At 45.4% G+C, this 21,737-nt stretch overlaps 1 long non-coding RNA gene across 1 annotated transcript; it reads left to right on the top strand.

Moving 5' to 3' along the window:
- Window positions 1–5,614: 5,614 nt before the first annotated feature.
- Window positions 5,615–20,406, top strand: LOC144782908 (uncharacterized). Its single transcript, XR_013601308.1, has 3 exons — window positions 5,615–5,713; window positions 7,189–7,287; window positions 20,324–20,406. It is a non-coding gene; the product is annotated as an uncharacterized LOC144782908 (long non-coding RNA).
- Window positions 20,407–21,737: the final 1,331 nt, after the last annotated feature.

The raw sequence follows: 21,737 nt of genomic DNA, 5'->3' as shown, positions 1-21,737 counted from the left end.
TGACATCAATGACCACATCACTGATGATATCATTCATGTGACAATACAATGCATCTCCTCACATTTTAATATAACCTCTGTTTCACCCAGTGTTAAAAACAGAGTATAATTTTTGAAACCATTGACACACCAATACTAGTTACTACATACGTACTCACTGATTCCTACGTCTACACACACATTCACTCATTCACCCATACAATCATTCATACATACAATCACTCATGTTTACAACACAATCATATGCACTCATACACCTATACAGACACTCACACTCTGCCACTCATCCATGGAGTTACTCACACACCTAGTCAGTCCTGTAAAGAATCAATCACACTTCCATTTTCTACTCTATACAGTTAAACATAGAGCACCTTACGTTTTCAACCATATACTAACACATACTTACTCTCTTATACAATCATTGATACAAGTACACATTGATCTGTACAGAGTCACACACCTCCCATCCAGCCACACACACACTCAGTCTCCCATGCAAATACTTGGGCAATCAATCAATAACCCATATAGTTACTCATATAGCTACTGATCAACACATGCAGCAGTTTACAGAACAACAGACATAATGATGCACAAATTAAGACAGTTTAGTCACTAACCCATGCACTCAGTGAGACACATTTAATCACTCACTCATACATTCAGTCATGCACCTACTAAATCCTTCGTCCAGACACTTATACATCCACTCATTCTTCAATATGTAAGACATATTTTAACTTTACAGAAACATAGTCACTGGATGTTGTCATCAGTGATGTCACTGACCATGTCATGAATGATGTAATATGTGACATCATCAGCAGTGGATTGCGGGTGCGCAATATATAGTTAGTGCAACTAACTATATATGGAATTTCAATGGTTTTGTGTGAGTAAAATAAGGTTTTTTAAATGCTAATTCCTAACTATATATGGTCTATAACCTATGGTTTTTTCAGTGAATTTTCAAGGTTTTGTAAATGCTAATTCCTAACTATATATGGTCTATAACCTATGGTTTTTTCAGTGAATATATATATAGATATATCTTTTTTTAAATTCAAAATAAGTTCATGTGTTTCTAACATTTATTTCTATTGGGTTTTATTTTACGTCTTTATCTCCATTATTTGTTATGGAATGGTGTTGCAGTTTCAGTGGTTTGCCTTGTGTGATTCTGCACTTACTCCAGATCTGGGCTGAAAAACATTTGTAATTGTTTTATGACCTTTATGGCTTAAGTAATAAAGTAAGTACAGTTTGTGAATATCAACAAGCTTACCTTGTTGTGGGTAGGTGTTTGTCCCTCCCTAAACACCTCTTTAATCCTTCCTTTACCCCCTTACCTTTTCCAAAATCCCTCCCATTTTACAAAAAATGTTCCCCATTTTCCAGCCAATCACCCCTATCCTTCCTACAGATAGAAAAAAACGGTAGGTATTCATGAGGGGCATAGATCTCCTCGTAGAATAGGTAAGAGAATTGGAGGCAGAAGTATTCAGATATAGGTTTTGTGAAAAGCATTTTATAGTATGTTACAGTTTGTGAATAAGTCCCTGATTGACCCTGTTGCTTAGATGCATAAAATGTGCTTTTTACCCAGTTAACACCCCTGCAGGAACTAGCTATTGTACATTGTATGTACACTACCATCACTCAAAGGGATTTGACAGAGAGCAACATGTTGGTGACTTCTGACACTCTGGACAGCATCCTGAAGTACTCGGTAAGCAACAGGTTCTCACTGAAAGATGGTAAATATTCACTCAATCTTGGGAAACCTCAGGAGCTTCGGGGCAGGAGCTGCAAAACACTGCATCTTTACTGGTGTGGCAAAGCAGAATTACTATTGATCATTCAGTCAGACATTTAGTATCCCAAATAGTTCTCTTGTGATCTGTAGTCAGTATGGAAACCAGCAGATGTGCCATTGTATTGTTAACAGGGTTATACAGATGGCTCTCCCAGAGGTTCTGAAATAATTTACACAGGATGATTATCTTGATCCCACAATGAATGTGAGTAGAGAGCCCAGCTGAAGAAATGCATGGGAGATCCAATGGGGCACTAACAAATAGCAAGATATTCCTGACATGAAAAAGTTTAATTAATTACCCAGTGGCAATAGAAGGGATTTTGTAGGATGTACCACAGGATTGGTGATATCGTGGGAGCTGCTAGAAATATAACAGCTCTTAAAAAGAGAGCACCAACTTAGTTTTACAGTGGGTGGGAATGTAATAATTAATAGGATTATATATTGGAATATTACATATAGAATATCATTTGACATCAATATCCTGACCTAAATGTGGTGATAACTTCTATCAACAATGTTTAGTACAGCATATGTATGCCAGACAATATACTGACAAAGATATTCTAGTAAAACAAACAAGATGATGGACGGAATGTGGCACAATGGCAAAACATTCACCCCCAGTCACTGATCTGGGTTTAATCCATCGTTATTTTGCTCACCAAACCACCCCAGTTCAGACATGGCCATATGCAAATCAGTCTTGACCCTGTGCCTCATGGGAACAGTCCAGCCCGAACTGCCAAGCCATGTCTTCCCTGGACCGGAATCAAGCATCCTAGGACCGGTTTCTGGCTATCAGCCGTCTTCAGCCAGGATAGCTTGACTCCAGTGGCTTAGTGAGCACGGGACCCACGTCTGGGCATACCCTTCCCACATAGGGTGAACAGCGCAACCTTTTCATAGGTGCGGTACTGGACACTACTGTATGTCGTGCATTCCCTCCACCTCAAAGGATTCACGACATACTGGAAATTATACCTTTATTTCACAATGGAGCGGTCGTTCCAGTCCTGAAGGTTCTTCGTCTGCTCGGTCTGATGGCTTCTTGCATTCTGTTGGTCAACCATGCACGCTGGCACATGAGGGCACTCCAGTGGTGCCTCCGCAGGCAGTGGTATCGGCACAACGGAGATCTCAGGGAGTCAGTGAGGATCTCCAGAGAAGCTGCAGCAGATCTGTCTTGGTGGAGTGTGGAAGGCAATCTGTCGCAAGGAAAGCCTTTTCAACTTCCTCCTCCGGTGGCCACAGTGATAACGTATGCATCCACTCTCGGGTAGGGTGCTCATCTGGGAGACCTGGAGGTCAAAGATCTTTGGTCTCCAGAGGAAAGGTTGCTTCATATCAACCTTCTAGAGTTACGGGCGATATGTTTAGCGCTCAAGGCCTTCCTCCCTTCCCTTCGCGGTCAGTCGATTCAAGTCCTGACGGACAACACGACTGCGATGTGGTACATCAACAAACAGGGAGGAGTGGGGTCACAGTGTCTTTGGAGAGAGGCTCTGCGTCTCTGGTCCTGGGTTCAGGACCATCAGATTTGTCTGATGGCAAATCATCTGGCCGGAGTTCTGAACGTTCGTGCAGACGTTCTCAGTCGGCAGTTCTCTGCCGACCACGAGTGGAGGCTCCATCCAGAGGTTGTTCGTTACATCTTTTGGATGTGGGGGACTCCTCGGGTGGACCTGTTCACCACTCACGAGAATGCTCACTGCCTGTCATTCTGTAGTCTCCAGTATCCGATGCAAGGAGCTTTGGGGGACGCGTTTCAGTTGAGTTGGGGAAATCAACTCCTTTACGCGTTTCCTCCCATACCTTTGATTCCTCGGGTTCTGAGGAAGATTCGCCAGGACCGGGCCCAAGTCATATTGATCGTCCCGGATAGGCCAAGAAGGGTGTGGTACACAGACCTTCTCCACCTCTCCTCTCACCCCACCTCCAGACATTACACCTTCATGCCTGGAGATTGAACGGGGCAACCTGAACTCTTTTTCTCTCGCTCACGATGTGGTGGATGTCATTCTTTCTGCCAGGCGTGACTCCACCAAGTCCATCTATTCGTATAGATGGTCTAAATTTGTTGTTTGGTGTAGGGAGAAGACTGTTGATCCTTTGAGGGCTCATTAATTTGATATTTTACAGTTTGCTCTTTCTTTGGCGCAGCAAGGTTTTGCTGTTGCGACAATCAAAGGTTACCTTTCGGTGTTATCGGCATTTCTTTGCTTGCCGGATCAGCCGTCTCTTTTTAAATCTCCAGTGGTTTTGAGGTTTCTGAAGGGTCTCACTAATAGGTTCCCTCCTTCTCCATTTATAGTTCCTCAATGGGATTTAAATCTTGTCTTAACTTTCTTGATGGGTTCTCCCTTCGAACCCTTACACAAGTGTCCCTTGAGGCTTTTGTCTTTCAAGACGGTCTTCTTAGTAGCAATCACCTCGGCAAGGAGGGTGAGTGAGCTTCAGGCTCTTAGTTCTAAGCCCCCATTCTTGACCATTCATGTTGAACTAATGGTTCTTAGTACCAGGGCTGCTTTTCTGCTTAAGGTGGTAACTCCCTTCCATCTAGGACAGTCCATTACCCTTCCTACCTTCTATCCTCCCCCTCACCCTTCAAAGGAGGAGGAGAGACGGCACCGTCTGGACCCTAAGAGGGCGGTGTCTTTTTATCTGGACCGAACTAAAGACTACCGGATGGATGACCAGCTGTTTGTTCATTTTGCTAGCTGTCGGAAGGGCAGAGCGGTGCACAAGCGCACACTTTCCAGGTGGATAATCCTGTGCATCAAGATTTGCTACCCTCTGGCGGGTAAGGACCCTCCTGAGGGTATAAGAGCTCATTCTACCAGAGCAAGGTCTGCTACTTCTGCATTGTCTAGAGGTGTACCTGTTGAGGATATTTGCAGAGCCGCAACTTGGGCCTCCCTCCACACTTTCGCAAAGCACTACTGCTTTCATACCGAGGTGAGGAGGGACGGCCACTTCGCTCGTTCTGTCCTCCAAGATTTCCTGGTGTAGCAGAGTGGACTCCCTCCTCCGGGAGTGGGGACTGGTGTGGGACTCTATTCACAAGGTGAGGAATCCACAAGGCAGATGCATCTATCAGAAGAACAAGTTACTTACCTTCGGTAACGCTTTTTCTGGTAGATACAGTATCTGCCTGTGGATTCCTCACTGACCCACCCGCCTCCCCGTTGTCCACTCTGCTATACCTGGTTTTATTTGTATATCTATTTGTATATATTTTAGGTTTTGATACCTTTGCTATGCACTGTGTGCTATTTTGGTTCGTATGTACTGTGTACATTGTATATATGTATATTTCCTGTCATTGGTCCCTCCGTGTGCCTCGAAGGCACGGAAAAAAGGGCGGAACAGATGTCATCACGCCGACGTAGGCCTAATAAGGGATCGGTGACGTCAGACGGAGTCGCGCGCGATGCCGCGTTCCTATGACGTCGTCCACGCCGGCGTGCTACAAAGAAAAAATCCAGAACGTTGCTGACGCAAGGGGAATATTCACAAGGTGAGGAATCCACAGGCAGATACTGTATCTACCAGAAAAGGCGTTACCCAAGGTAAGTAACTTGTTCTTTAGGCATCTCCTGTTTCACAATATTGTCTGCATACCTGATACTTTGTACTTAATTCTTGTTTTGGATTTGTTTATCTCGTTTGGTGTTTTTGTCATAAATCATTTAAATGACTAATATTTCATATTTCTACATATTTAGGAGAATTCTGCTGAACTTGAAAGGATGGCTTTAATGTGTCAAATTGCTCTTACCAAGTGGATACCAATGTCAATATCTTCTAGGATTGTAAATCTGTTTATGGTGCCATCTATTCAAGAGGAGATTGTGTTTTGGGCCATCCATCAAATGACAATTCAATACGGTAATTTCAAAAATGCTATGTTGTTGTGGAACACTGTGATCTGTGGCAATCTAACGGATTCTACATTGCTTTTAGGTCTGGCTGCAGATAGTATTATCTGACTTTGGCTCATGTCATCACACCACTCAAATACACAGATAGTTGGCTTTGAAGCATGCCCTGACAGATGTTGGCTTCTTCTTTCGGGTCCCTTAATAAAGTGTTTCACATTTTATATTAGTCCATGGTGGATTAATACATTTTACAGTGGTGTTTGAAAGTGGGTCAATCACTAGCATTGCATTTCTATGCAAATTGAAAGTGGAAAGAAGCCACACAGGGTATATTTAAGTTATTTTCTACATATGTTTCAAACAAATAGTGGCATTGAGAATAGAAGCCCATGACTTTGTCTTTTCAACCCACATAGTTGAAACACTTAATTTGTGAGGAAATTGACAATGAACAGGAAAAAAATATAACAGCAACACTATCTGTTGCGACCCCATGTCATAATGGTTATGCAAATCAACTCTAAGATGATTACTTTCCAGACTGTGCTCATTAAAGAAACAAACATCTCAGTGCTAATTCTATCAGGAGGCTTCAAATATGGAGCTCCAGCAATAGGCCTTTGAAGTGAACGGTTGCATCTTAAATATAGGTCCACCGACAGCAATTCTTGTAGGACAATCATGGATTGCTGCTATTTTGGTTATTATGTAAAAATGATACATATTGTTTTAGATTTGTTGTTGTCGTTCGTAGTCCTTTCACTTTGCACATTCACATTTTAGCACCATATACCAGCACCAGATGTTCCTTACAGGTGTTGTTTCATTATGTCTCTTGCTAAAAAACAGTTAAAAACTAAACAGCTCTACACAAACTAACTACATAACTATGAAGCCTTTCTTCTTACAAGGATTTTGGATTTCTGTAAAAATGCAGCAACCCTGCTATAATTCCGCTCTCCTTCATCACCATTATAAAAAGGTGCAAGTGAATCCAGGGAATCCAGGGTAAAGACAATGTGAAACTTTCTTTTCCGCTTACTGATGGAGGCTGATTGCCTTAATTGAGCTGTAAAAAGTTGCTTTGCCTGGAGCATGTTTTGGCTAAACGCCCTACTTGCTTTCTCCTGCAAAGTTAGTATAAACTTTGCTGTAGATGCAGAAATGCATCAACTGCACCAAGATGCAAAAATTGTAGTTAGTCTTACTTGTGGGAGCCATGTTAAAAAGGAGTTGCAGTCGTTTTGTCAAAAAAGAAAGGTGCCCATTTTCCTATATCAAATCTGGTGAAATTTGGTTCCTCTTTACCTCGGAGGTTTGAAGTTTCATTTGCTGCTGAGTGGAAAATTTAGAAAGCCATGCATCAAGTTATTTTTCAATATGTATCATAACAAACACATGAGCTTTGTAGCACACTCATCATTTTAAGTTTGTATTCGTCTTTCTTTTCATTAATAATGTTTTTTTTATTTTCTCTTGCAGGACCAGAAATTGAATCACACCTGGGTCTGATTCTCAGAACCTTCTATCCTGTAATGAAGACTGCTTCTACAGTCAACCAGAAATATTGGTTTAGCCTTGGTGTGTACCTGCACTGGTGGAAGGGTGGGGTACTGTATGATGGTTGGGGGAGTGTGGGGAAAGGACACCTTTATTAAGTTCCCTTTTGTAACATTTGCAGAGAACACCCTTCATGCAAAGAGATGCAATTTCTTATGTCTGATTGGTGCAGAGAATAATAGTCCATAGTCATCCCATAGTTTTGAACAACTGATAACTTATCTGCATTGAATTCTCATTTGTGGCCCAAATCAGAATTCAACTGCAACATTGGTATGCATAAAGTGTAACTCCACTACTTTCTAGTACATCTGCCAATTGAACTTGCATGCTGAGCTGCTGTGTCAAGTTTGCCATGTCAGAAGGAGAACACATCTCATGTCTGAAGAGCAAACCTCCAGTAAAAACCTATTATTTTTAGTAACAAAATATAAGGGCCTGATTTAGAGTTTGGTGGACAAATTGCTCCATTGCAAACTTTACGTCCGTTCCCGCGGACTTATTACAAGTCCTTTATATCCTATTGTACCTGTAATTAGACAGACCGGTTCTCCATCACGTGTGTGACGGGATACCCATCTGACAAACCCAGATTCTGATAGATACATCTGCCAGTGGATTCCTTACCTTGTGAATATCCCCCTTGCGTGAGCAACATTCAGAAATTCTTTTGTAGCTTCACGCCGACGTGGACGACATCATAGAGGCACGGCATCGCACGCGACTCCGCTGATGTCACCGACACTACAACAGGCCCACGCCGGCCTGATGACGTCTGTTCCCTTTTTTCCGCTTCGTCGACGCTAACGGTTTCGGGGAATCTCTGTAGCCTTTTAGTAACTTTGTTGCTATATTCTTCACTTTTCTGTTTCCTTCACGATGTCGTCAAAGAAGACCGGTTTTAAGCCTTGCAGAGAGTGTGGGAAAATGATGTCCATCACGGACCCGCACGAAGATTGCATCTGGTGTCTTAGGTCGGATCATGATGTGTATGGATTTTCATCATGTCGGAAGATGAACCCAAAGGCTCTGCGGGAGAGAGAGACCAAACTTCTGGTGGCGAAGCTGAGAGGTGACAAGGGTTAAAGGTCTTCGAAGTCTCGTTCGAGAAGGGCGAGGTCGAGGTCGGCGTCGAGATCAAGGCCTCGAGCGGAGTCGACTTCGAGATCGTCATCAGATCATGCTTCAAAATCGAGGAAGAAGCATAAGAAGAGAAGACATGAGTCCCGACGTCACTCCAGTAGGGATTCGGAAACGAGGTCAAAGTCACCCAAGAAGGTACGTTCGAAAGTGGTTCCACCAGAGGAGGACTTGGATCCGGAAGGTGAGGCTTCGCCTTCGGAGTCGCAGGTCCCGGCTCCGTCTCCGGTTCAATCTCCGGTGCCGTCCCCGGCCCGTGAGGATGAGGAAGAAGTTCCGGAAGGTGAGGATTCTGCGCCTGTGGAAGAGCCGAATTCGGAACCTCCTCAAGGCCAGCCTGAGGGTCTTCAGCCACCTATTCCGGCCCGGGCCAAGACCCATCAGCGTTTTTGAATGCTATGTATGGTGTGTTTTCAAGGGCCTGGTACCCCTCTGGTGCGCCTTCGGGTCCCATGTGTCCACTAGCCTTCAATTTAGGAGTTCCGCACTCCTATGCTCTGGCTCCATTTATGCCATTCATGCCGGCTCAGACACCGCCATGGCAATACCCACCTCCGCCGAGGTCGTCGACGACGATACCGATGTCGTCTGCTCAGAGTCGACCTCGAGACCAAGCCACTATGCCATCGGATTCGATACTGACGTCGGTTCCGGCTCCGTCGGAGTCATTGATGGATCCGGTGGCATTGCGTGTGAAGGAAAGGTCCAGGAGGGAGGCTCAGCGCCTCATGGAAGAACAAAGGTATACAGAAGCTCAAGCTGAAGTGGAAGAAGGAGAGCTTGAGGATGACTGTTTTGATAGTCTGGCGGAGGGTAGTGGCCTGGAGTTTTCTCCCGAGTGGGAGTTACCTTCCGTGTCTGATGCCCCTTCAAAAGATGTTCAGCCTTTTCATTTGGTTATGAGGAAGGCGGCGGAACTTTTGAATTTGACCCTTCCAACAGTAGAGTTTAAGTCCAATCTTCTGACTGAGGTTCTGCATTCACCCAGTTCTGTGGTGGAACTGTTGCTCCCCTTTAATGAAGCTTTAATGGAGCCAATTATGGAAGTTAGGGAAAAGCCGCTTTCGGCACCAGCTGTTTCCAAGAGTGTGGTAAGAAGGTACAGGGTTGCTCCTGAAGACCCTGCTTTTCTGACTTCTCATCCTTTACCTGAAAGCTTGGTAATCCAGGCAGCTTGTTCCAAAAAGACTGTGAGTGCATTTCCTCAAGTGCCTGGGGATAAGGATGCTAAGAAACAAGATCAAGTTGCAAAAAATACCTTTTCTTCTGCGAGCATTAAAGTCAACTAATGCCACTTGCCTTATGGGGAGATATGTACATGCTCTCATGGATTCACTCCGTCTTCTGGCACCTAAGATCCTTGTTGAAAACAGGAAGGATTTTGAAGAGGTGTTGACGGATGCGCAGTCAGCGGCTCGTCAGGTAATTCAGAGTGGGCTGGACACTGCGGATTCGGTGGCACGCATCATGGGTACTGCGGTTGCTTCAAGAAGGTCAGCATGGCTGAAATCTTCAGACTTTTCAGCAGATGTTCAGGCCGCTTTGATAGATCTGCCGTTTGATGGTGCTGGACTCTTTGGTAAAAAGGCTGACACTGCCTTGGAAAGATTTAAGGGCAGTAGGGCTACTGCCAAAGCTTTAGGGCTTCAGACCAGGGGTTCTTCTACCAGAAAGTTCAGAGGATTTGGACGCTCTTCCTTTCGCTCCTATCGGCAAGGTCAGCAGCAGCAGCAGCAGCAGAATCCTTCGTACAAGTCGTACAGGGGAAGACAAAGAGCTCGTCCTAGAGGACGTCAAGCCTCTTCCTCCTCCACCTCCTCCAACCCCCCAGCCACAGAAAAGCAGCCCTAGATCCACCATTCAGGATCTTGTGGGTCCGGTGGGGGGTCGGCTTACCCACTTTCTACGGGATTGGAAATCAGTTACATCAGATCTTTGGGTTCTCAATCTCGTAGAAAAAGGGTATGCTCTTCCCTTTCGAGAGTTTCCTCCAAATTACCCTCCTTGTCAAGGTTTTTGCACGGTGGAACACCTCTTACTTCTGCAGGAGGAAGTGCAGACTCTTTTAAGAAAGGGTGCGATAGAGGTGGTTCCAGAGCAGGAAAGGGGTCAGGGATGCTACTCCCGGTATTTCCTTATTCCCAAGAAGGATGGCAGACTTCGTCCAATCCTGGATCTCAGGATCTTGAATCTTTATCTGAAACAAGAGAAGTTCAAGATGCTCATCCTTGCGCAGGTTCTTCAGGCGCTGCTGGAAGAAGACTGGATGTGTCGCTCGACTTGCAGGATGCGTATTTTCACATCCCAATCCTGAAGTCGCACAGGAAGTATCTCCGTTTTACGGTGGGATCGCAACATTATCAGTTTGCGGTCCTTCCTTTTGGAATTACTACTGCGCCTCGAGTCTTCACCAAGGTGATGGCGGTGGTGGCAGCACATCTCAGAAGATCGGGGGTTCCAGTATTCCCCTATTTGGATGACTGGCTGATCAAGGCAGAGTCGTCAGAGAAAGTGCTCCAGCATCTGCAGGAGACAACTCGGTTGTTGTTCCGGTTGGGTTTTTCAATATATGTACCCAAGTCTCACCTGGTGCCCTCCCAGCGCATCCTGTTCATAGGTGCTGTACTGGACACAACTGTATGTCGTGCATTCCCTCCTCCACAAAGGATTCGCGACATACAGGATATGATTCCTTTATTTTACAATGGAGCGGTCGTTCCAGTCCTGAAGGTCCTTCGCCTGCTCGGTCTGATGGCTTCTTGCATTATGTTGGTCAACCATGCACGCTGGCACATGAGGGCGCTCCAGTGGTGCCTCCGCAGGCAGTGGTATCAGCACAGCGGAGATCTCAGGGAGTCAGTGAGGATCTCAAGAGAAACTGCAGCGGATCTGTCTTGGTGGGGCGTGGAAGGCAATCTGTCACAAGGAAAGCCTTTTCAACTACCTCCATTGGTTGCCACAGTGATCACGGATGCATCCACTCTAGGATGGGGTGCTCATCTGGGGGATCTGGAGGTCAAGGGTCTTTGGTCTCCAGAGGAAAGGTTGCTTCACATCAACCTCTTAGAGTTGCGGGCCATACGTTTGGCCCTCAAGGCCTTCCTCCCTTCCCTTCGTGGTCGGTTGGTTCAGGTCCTGACGGACAACACCACTGCGATGTGGTATGTCAACAAGCAGGGAGGGGTGGGGTCGCAGTGTCTCTGCAGAGAGGCTCTGCGTCTCTGGTCCTGGGTTCAGGACCACCAGGTTTGTCTGTTGGCAAATCATCTGGCCGGAGTTCTGAACGTGCGTGCAGACAGTCTCACTCGGCAGTTCTCGGCCGACCTCGAGTGGAGGCTTCAACCGGAGGTGGTCCGGCACGTCTTTCAGATGTGGGGGACTCCTCGTGTGGACCTGTTTGCTAAGTGCGAGAATGCTCCCTGCCCGTCATTCTGCAGTCTCCAGTATCCGATGCAAGGAGCTTTGGGGGACGCATTTCAGTTGAGTTGGGGAAGTCAACTCCTTTACGCGTTTCCTCCCATACCTTTAATTCCTCGGGTTCTGAGGAAGATTCGCCAAGACCGGGCCCAAGTTATTCTGGTCGCCCCGGATTGGCCAAGAAGGGTGTGATACATGGATCTTCTCCGCCTCTCCTCTCGCCCGCCACTCCGTCTCCCGTTCAGGGCAGATCTCCTCTCCCAGATGGAGGGGCAGGTTCTACACCCCCACCTCCAGTCATTACACCTTCATTCCTGGAGATTGAACGGGGCAACCTGAGCTCCTTTTCTCTCCCACACGATGTGGTGGATGTCATTCTTTCGGCTAGGCGTGACTCCACTAAATCCATTTATTCATACAGATGGTCTAAATTTGTCTCTTGGTGCAGAGAGAAATCTGTTGACCCTTTGAGGGCTCGTTTGTCCGATATTTTACAATTTGCTCTTTCTTTGGCACAGCAGGGATTTGCTGTTACCACAATCAAGGGCTATCTTTCGGCATTGTCGGCATTTATCTGTTTGCCGGATCAGCCGTCTCTTTTCAAGTCTCCTGTGGTTTTATGGTTTTTGAAGGGCCTCACGAATAAGTTCCCTCCTACTCCCTTTATTGTACTTCAATGGGATTTAAATCTTGTTTTAACCTTCTTGATGGGTTCTCCCTTCGAACCTTCACACAAGTGTCCAATGAGGCTTTTGTCTTTTAAGACGGTCTTCCTCGTTGCGATCACCTCAGCAAGGAGGGTAAGTGAGCTTCAAGCTCTTAGTTCCAAGCCCCCATTCTTGACCATTCATGCTGATCGAATGGTTGTTAGGACCAGGGCTGCTTTTCTCCCTAAGGTGGTAACTCCTTTCCATCTAGGACAATCTATTACCCTTCCTACATTGTATCCTCCCCCTCACCCTTACAAGGAGAAGAGACTACACCGTCTGGACCCTAAGAGGGCGGTGAGCTTTTACCTTGATAGGACTAGAGACTATCGAATGGATGACCAGCTCTTCATTGGTTTTGCTGGCTGCAAGAAAGGAAGAGCGGTGCACAAGCGCACTCTTTCAAGATGGATCATCCTCTGTATAAAGATCTGCTACTCTTTGGCCGGTAAGGAACCTCCAGAGGGTATAAGAGCCCACTCTACTAGAGCTAATTCGTCAACTACTGCTCTGTCTAGGGGTGTACCTGTAGAGGATATTTGTAGGGCTGTGACTTGGACCTCCCTCCACACTTTCGCGAAGCATTACTGCTTGAATCTCGAGGTGAGGAGGGAAGGTCACTTTGCGTGCTCTGTCCTTTAGGATTTTTTGGTATAGATGAGTGGACACCCTCCTCCGGGAGTGGGGACTGCTGTGAGACTCTATTCACAAGGTAAGGAATCCACTGGCAGATGTATCTATCAGAAGAACAAGTTACTTACCTTCGGTAACGCTTTTTCTGGTAGATACAGTATCTGCCTGTGGATTCCTCCCTGACCCACCCTCCTCCCCGTTGTCCACTCGTCTATACCGATGTTGTTGTAATTCATTTACTTTATTGTCAAAGAGTTGTTTATTTCAAATGTTTTATTGCATTTGCTTCACACTATGTGTGTTATCTTGACATTTGTGTACTGTGTATACTATGTATATTTCTTCTGTCGTTGGTCCGTCCGGGAGCCTCGAAGGCACGGAAAAAAGGGCGGAACTGACGTCATCACGCCGGCGTGGGCCTATTGTAGTGTCGGCGGAGTCGCGGGCGATGCCGTGCCTCTATGACGTCGTCCACGTCCACGTCGGCGTGAAGCTACAAAATAATTTCCGAATGTTGCTGACGCAAGGGGGATATTCACAAGGTGAGGAATCCACAAGCAGATACTGTATCTACCTGAAAAAGCGTTACCGAAGGTAAGTAACTTGTTCATCCGGTCTTAAGTTATGAAATTACCTCCATAGGGAGAGGAGCATTAAAACCTGTAGAAACCGCGCATCATTTTCAAGAGGTATTTGTTCATTTCATTGGCACAGGCATCTCGCTGCATCCTACAGCTCACACAATTGCAAACTAAGCACCATATTAAGTAAAAGTTTTGACTGGTGCAAATCATGGAGTTAATATATTTTAACCATTTTTACCACTTAAGAAATAGAGAATGCAGGACGCATGTTTTGCTCCCAACTAAACATTTACAATAATAGGACAGGAAATTTGAGTCCACACTTTTTGTAATGTTTAAAATAGAAAATTGAGTGAATCAGTGTTTATTCAGATGTATGAGATTAAATTGGTTCAGTTTCTTCCTTCCTGAGGAGCAAAATAGTGCAAAATCCTTATACCACTTTTTTTACTCTGGTGATACCCGAACCAGAACTTCATTGTTAACCACATAAAATTTTAAGTAGAAAGCACCCTGGTGATACATATTTGTACTTTCATTCTTTTGAGTTCAATACAGTGAGTTGCAGTAATGTGGAATTCTCCAGTATTCAATCTTTCATAGATTCACATGCTTGTATCTTCCCCGTCGTCATGGTGGGAGTCTCCCGGTAAATGATAACCATAGCAGTAGAAGAAAAAACTGCCTGAAAGCCATAGAGTAGTGAAACCACTAGGTAACCTCTCCTCCTCATTATGTGGCCCAAACTACAGCCAATCAGCAGCCAGCACCAACCTACACCATTCCCAGCAGAGCCACCATACCTCAGATTTCCAACCGCCTTCGTGTGAGAAGGAGTCTCCCTGAGCTCTGCTCAGTTTATTCTCTCTTCACAGCTTCGTCGACGTCGACGACGAACCCGTCGACGGTGAGTACCAGACCTTCGTCGACGGCAAGATCTTCGTCGACGAGTATCCCGTTGACGATGCGGATGATTGTTCCGTCGACGGCCCCGTCGACGGTCCCGTCGACGATGAAAAAATCGTCGACGATGCCATCTCCAACAAAGATAACTTCAACCTATATTTCCATAAAGAGGATTGCTCCGTCGACGGGAGCGTTGACGAGCAAAAAAGGGGAGTTTTCCACGCCGAAGATTTCACCTCTACTGCCCTCTACCATTCTGGATTGCCAGGAATCAGAGGAGGAAGGATCCTTTGGTGTTGCTTACAGTCCTTTGCAACTCCATATTAAACATCAGGATTCCGATGAGGAAGACCACCAGGAGGCCCAGGAGCACTACTCTTTTATGGATCGGCCGGTCAAAGGCCAGATGAGATACGAGTCATTTCACCAGGCCTACCACTATGATGATGAAGAGGAAGTGGACACGCCTGTGCGGGAAAGAGGCCATGTCGGTGCCTACTTCTTTAATATCAGACCTAAGAGGCATGATCGATAGCTATTATCGTCGCTTTCCGGAAGATAATGCTTCCGCGGCCGCTGAAAAAGTCTCTCAACCTGCAAAGGAGACACCCCTGGCTCAGCCGCCGCTTCCTCCTCCTCGGACCGAGGTCCAAAATGTTATTACAATTCGTGATGACTTAAATGATTCCGATCAGGACGATCAAGAGGAGGAAGGGGAACTTCCTCAGGATGAGTGGGTTGGAGATGAATTGGACCAATATATTGCTCCAACGTCCCCGGTGTCACCTTTGCCTCAATCAAGCTCTCCTCCAGAGGACATAGCCAGTTTTCACAATTTGATGGGAAAAGCAGCTAAAAGATTTAAGCTTGATATGCCAATCAAGGAAAGCGAATGTTTCCTTTACGATTTCAAGGAGTCCTCCAGGAAGTCGGTAAGAGCCATTCCTATTATTGACCATTTCTGGGATGAAGGACTCAAACTTATGAAGAATCCAGCCTCAGTCCCAGCATCCATCCTCAAACTGGACAAAAAGTATCGCGCTGTAGAGACGGCTCCAGCATGTCTTATTGGTCATCCTCGACCGGACTCGGTTGTGACTCAAGCAGTGCAGAAGCGCTCCAAGAACCAAATGGCAACATGTGTGGCACCCCCGATAAGGAGGGCAAGAAGATGGATGACATAGGTAAACGTTTTGCAGTCATGGCAGCAGCTTCCATCAAAGCAACCAACGCGATGGCCCTTCTGAGCCGGTTCAATAGACAGATGTGGTCTGACATCGCACCATTCCTGTCGCACCTTCCAGGGGACAAGAAAGAGGAGGCGACTACCATCCTGCATGATGGAGCCAGAGCAGCGTCGGAGTCCATAGACGTGGCAATGGACATAGCGTCTATAGCTTTCCGCCAGATGGCTGGGGCGGTAACCCTACGGAGGCAAGGATGGCTCAAAGCTACATCCTTTCGACCGGAGGTCCAGTCTAAAATCTTGGACATGCCATTCGATGGCGAAAGCCTCTTAGGTAATCAGATCGATGAGGCGTTGTAGGGGATAAAAGCAGATACTGATACTGATAGATCCTTGGGATCTTTACAGCAAGGCCGTTATCAGTCCTTTTGTGGCCGAGGATCCAGAGAACGCTTTCAACAGCAACGTTCCTCTTACCAATCTAATCGGTATCAACCTTACAACCAACAGGGATACCGTCAGTACTCCTCCAACCAGCAATACCGGTCCTCGAACACTTCCTTCTAACAACAAGGAAGAAGAAAGTCCACCGCCAGAGGGAAGCAAGACTCTGGTCGCAGACAGTGATATTTCTCAGGTGCCTCCAATACCGCTTCAGATCGAACAGTTCCACTACCTCTCTCAGTTTCTCCTGCATTGGCAGTCCATAACATCGGACAGATGGGTATTAGACATCATTACACAGGGTCACACCCTGGAATTCTCACAAAGGCCTCCAAATCGTCCACCTCTCTGCAGAGTTCATCAACATATAGCAGCTCTCAAAGCAGAGATCTTATCACTCATACTAAAAGGAGCGATAGAGGAAGTCCCATCAGACCAGCGAGGAACAGGTTTTTATTCACACTTCTTCCTTATAAGGAAAAAGCAATCATCAAAATGGAGGCAGGTACTGGACCTCAGAGATATGAACACATACATAAAGAAAATTTCTTTCTGTATGCTGTCCTTACAGGAAATTCTTCTACTGCTCCGCAAGGGGGACTACATGGTCTCTCCAGACCTGTTGGATGCATACTTCCACATTCCGATACACAAAAAACACAAGAAATATCTGCTATTTATGGTGGCAGGGCGCCATTACCAGTTCAGAGGTTTGCCTTTCGGCCTGAAGTCTGCCCCCAGAGTATTCACAAAATGCATGGCTCCAATAGCGGCGCATTTAAGGCAGCAAAGTCTCCAGGTTTTCCCATACCTGGACGACTGGTTAATAAAAGGACCATCGTTCCAGGCAACACAGAGATCTCTACGGATGTGCACGGATCTCTTCCAAAGATTAGGCCTTCGGATAAACAAAGAAAAATAATTTTTTCTTCCGACTTGTACTCTACAATTCCTAGGAGCAATCTTGAAAACACAGGAAATGAAAGCTTACCCATCAGAAGAACGGGTAACAAAAATCTTTGAATCTGACTGCATCTCTGGCAACAAAAAAGTTCACTTCCATCAGAATATTCAAGTCATTACTGGGAATGATGTCCTCTTGTATCCCATTGATTCCCAACTGCCGTTTACAGATGAGACCGCTGCAAGAAGCCCTGGACAAACAATGGGTCCAAGCCCTGGGTTCCTTCGACGACAAGCTGGTCATAACCTATCAGATCAAATGTGCAATGTCATGGTGGGGTATCAGGAGCAATCTAACAAAGGGCCTGGTATTCGAACCTCAATCTCCAAGCTACGTCATGACATCAGATGCTTCATTACGAGGTTGGGGGGCACATCTACAAGACCTGGAGATTCAAGGCCTTTGGTCTCCTCAAGAGACAAAACTCCACATCAATCTCTTGGAATTGAAAGCTGTCTTCCTGGGCCTTCAGGCCTTCCTTCCCAGGATCCAAGGTTCATCGGTCTTAGTGCGAACGGACAGCACAACAACAATGTTTTATCTGCGCAAGCAGGGTGGCACGAGATCAAAACCCCTGTCGATTCAGGCTCAAAGGATCTGGAAATGGCTATTGTGTCAGAACATAACGCTGCAAGTGGAACATGTTCCAGGGGTAGACAACACAAAAGCGGATCTGTTAAGCAGGTCATCCGACATTTGCCACGAGTGGGAACTATGTCAAGTCCAGCTGAATCGGATTTTCAATGTGTGGGGCAAGCCAAGTCTGGACCTGTTTGTAACTCAGAGCAACAAAAAGTGCAGACATTATGCCAGCAGGTTCCCTCAACAGGGTTCGAGAAGGAATGCTCTTCACCTCCGATGGACAGGGATGTTTGCTTATGCCTTCCCTCCCTTTCCCCTAATTCCCAGATTACTGAGGAAAATGAGATCAGAACCTTGCCAAATAATACTGATAGCCCCAGCCTGGCCGAGGCAGTTTTGGTATACAGAGCTTCTTCAATTGTCGGTGGAGCCAAGAATTCAGCTCCCAACAACCAGGGATTTGATCTCCATGAACAGAGGCCAAGTACTTCATCCGCAATTGACATCTCTAAAATTGTCGGCTTGGAACCTTTTAAGCACGAATTCCAGTCATTAGATATCACTCCGGAATGTCATGAAATATTGCAAAGTTCCGCAGCGCTGTCTACCAACAAGACATATTCTGCAAAATGGAAACTATTCTGTATTTGGTGCCTTGCTCATACAGTGCATCCTTTGACGTCTTCTCCTGAGCAAATTCTTCCTTATTTGCTGCATTTAGCCAGATCAGGGCTTGCACACTCATCTATTAAAGTCCATTTAGCAGCAATATCTAGATACAGACGATCTCCAGGATGCCCATCTCTGTGGTCTAACAGACTAACCAATGAGTTCTTAAAAGGACTGTTCAGAAGGTTTCCTCCAATTAAGCGTCCTCCACCCCCATGGCAACTTAACACAGTCTTGTCACCACTTATGAAAGCTCCGTTCGAGCCGATCCATAAATCTGAACTGCAATTCCTGTCATGGAAAGTAGCATTACTGCTGGCACTCACATCAGCCAGGAGGGTCAGCGAGATCCAAGCTTTTTCTATACAGGATCCCTTCATACAATTCAGGCCAGATAAGGTGATGCTAAGGACTAATCCGAAATTTGTGCCTAAAATACCTTCGTCTTTTCATCTAAATGAACCAGTGATCCTGCCTACATATTTGAAAAATCCTTCTACAGAGGCTGAAAAAGCTCTACATACTTTAGACATTGGCAGATGCCTAAAGGTCTACATTGAAAAGACTAAAAGCTTTCGCAAATCAAAGCAACTGTTTGCCTCCTACTCGGGGCCCAGAAAAGGTCTGGCCCTTTCACGTTCCTCCATCTCCAGATGGATTGCGTCCGCCATTGTTTTTTGTCAAGAGAAAGCAGGAAGGCCTCTCGACATGAAAGTCCGTGCCCATGATACACGGAGGATGGCGACGTCTTCTGCATTGCTAGCAGGAGTACCCCTTCCAGACATATGCAGAGCAGTGACTTGGTCGAATGTTCATACATTCACCAAACACTACTGTCTGGACACGGAATGGAAAGCAGATGCGGCAGTGGGACAGGCAGTTCTGCGACATCTCTTTAAATAAGGTACATGTTTATGAATTTTATTTTACTGTTTTTTCTATGTAATGTGGTTTTTTCCCTTTATGCTAATATCTGAAATAGCAACGTTTGATTGTTAGTACCTTTTACTTCGTAATGAGTTCTTTTTTCCTGAAGGAATTTATGGCACGCAGCCCCGAGAAAAGAAAGGGGTCTAGCCAGCCTAGAAACGCTCTAACTACAAGGACTGCTATCTACTCTGATACAAGCATGTGAATCTATGAAAGATTGAATACTGGAGAAAGAACTAGTTACTTACCTGTACACTATGGTTCTTCAGTATTATCTTTCATAGATTCACATGCGGCCGCCCGCCTCCCCGTTTCCATTAGGTAGACCACCTTTTTTATCTCTGGTTTCCTGCATAGCTCACTCTTGGGCGGTAGGAAATCTGAGGTATGGTGGCTCTGCTGGGAATGGTGTAGGCTGGTGCTGGCTGCTGATTGGCTGCAGTTTGGGCCACATAATGAGGAGGAGAGGTTACCTAGTGGTTTCACTACTCTATGGCTTTCAGGCAGTTTTTTCTTCTACTGCTATGGTTATCATTTACCGGGAGACTCCCACCATGACGACGGGGAAGATACAAGCATGTGAATCTATGAAAGATAATACTGGAGAACCACAGTGTACAGGTAAGTAACTAGTTCTTTATTACCATGTAGTGTCTAGAATGCTACAAAAGTACAATAGGATGTAGGATTGAAATGGATGCAATTACATGACCCATGAGAGTCAGAGAAAACCTATGTGAATTGAGTCTAATTCATGCAAAAAATCATTTGCTGTCAGCAAACACATTGCAGTGTTTTTGTTCAGTATGTCCTACCAGGCAAGGTGGTGAATGTGCAGAAAAATGCAACACCTAAGCCTTTGATCTTTAACTGTGATTTTTTAATGTTTCTGCAGTCATTGAGATGTTAGCAGGCCAGTTTGCTGCCACTGTAGATGCTCCCCTAGTCACACTTTTCTTTGAAGCCTACTCAGCCTGCAAGGTCTTTCTTCTTGAAACCATCCCCAGTCTGCAGGAGGTGAGTTGGAAAAGTTGGGAAATAACAGAGCGCAGAGGATGATTTATTAGAGCTGTACCGTTTTGTGAGAAGACTGATTTATGCACAAGCCTCCCTCTGCCTTTGCAGATACACTTCATTTGATGAAATACAAACAAAATGTAATTCCTTCTCTTGATTCAGACTTGCAATCTCTATTCTTGTAGATTACTAAAATGTGTAAAAACCTGTATTGTACCATACCAAGTATCCAATGCATATCAGGCAGCTATGTAAAACACAATTAAAGCTAAACCATGTTATAATACTAAAGTACTACGGAACAGTAAGTGTAATAAGTATTTTTGAAAAAGGGACAGAGTGAGATAATAGGGTAATTTAATAAAATCGGAGTTGCAGGAGTCTCTGTTTTACGTCTACCACAATCTTAACAGGTAGAGGAGGCAAGGAGAACAATGGGTATCGGGATAAAATGATGGTACAGATTTAAAATGGTATTGAGGATTAATGGCAGGAGTGGTAGTGAGGGGCTTCAGGGAAGAGATGACTTAAGTAGGGGAGTAGGAATTGTTGAAAACAGGTGAGAGACGTGGTGGGTGGCAGGGAAAACTTATAAAATACAAAAGTGGAGGAGGGGAGTTAACAGAGAGAGTGGATGTAGAACTCTCATCCAAATACCACAAGAGAGGGTTGTGAGGGATACGGAATAGGAAGGGTATGGCGGCGAACCCAAGGATCTATACAATTTTAAAAATGGAATTGGAGGTAATTACACCTTATTAAATTCGTTAATCAGGATAGATATAACAACTTGGGATTATAATATTTGAAGTATTTGTGGAAACAAATTCATGGATAAGATTTCTATTTTCCATAATCAGTCTTGTCTAGTTTTTTATACTGCCAGTAAAAACAAGCCTCTGCCTTTGTATGGCAAAACCATTTCCTGGAGAACAGGTGTCAGGTGCAGCTGCCTCCACAGGGAACCACCTACTTCCACATGTGGCTCATTTTTTTTAGTAGTTAATGTGTAGTGTGGGGTACTGAAAACCAGGTGTAATTATGATGTAACGCTTGGCAATAATTCTACCCTCACTTACGCTAATAACCAATGCCCCCAAACTCATAACCCCATTTCTAACACCCAAACCACCTGTGCCCTCCATATTGCTCTTCCCTCTATTCGCCCATTTTCCCCTACTCTTCATCCTCTTAACACACTTCTCCCCAAACTCTGATGGTACCCCTCCTCACACCCCTCTCGTCTGCTCCTCTCCTCCTCTTCCCCTTCCCAAGCCTCTACTTCTAATCAA

This window comes from Lissotriton helveticus, chromosome 9 (genome assembly GCF_964261635.1).
Source record: "Lissotriton helveticus chromosome 9, aLisHel1.1, whole genome shotgun sequence".
NCBI lineage: Eukaryota > Metazoa > Chordata > Amphibia > Caudata > Salamandridae > Lissotriton > Lissotriton helveticus.
The sequence above is the reverse complement of the archived record's forward strand: the minus strand, read 5'-3'. Positions and strand labels throughout refer to the sequence as shown.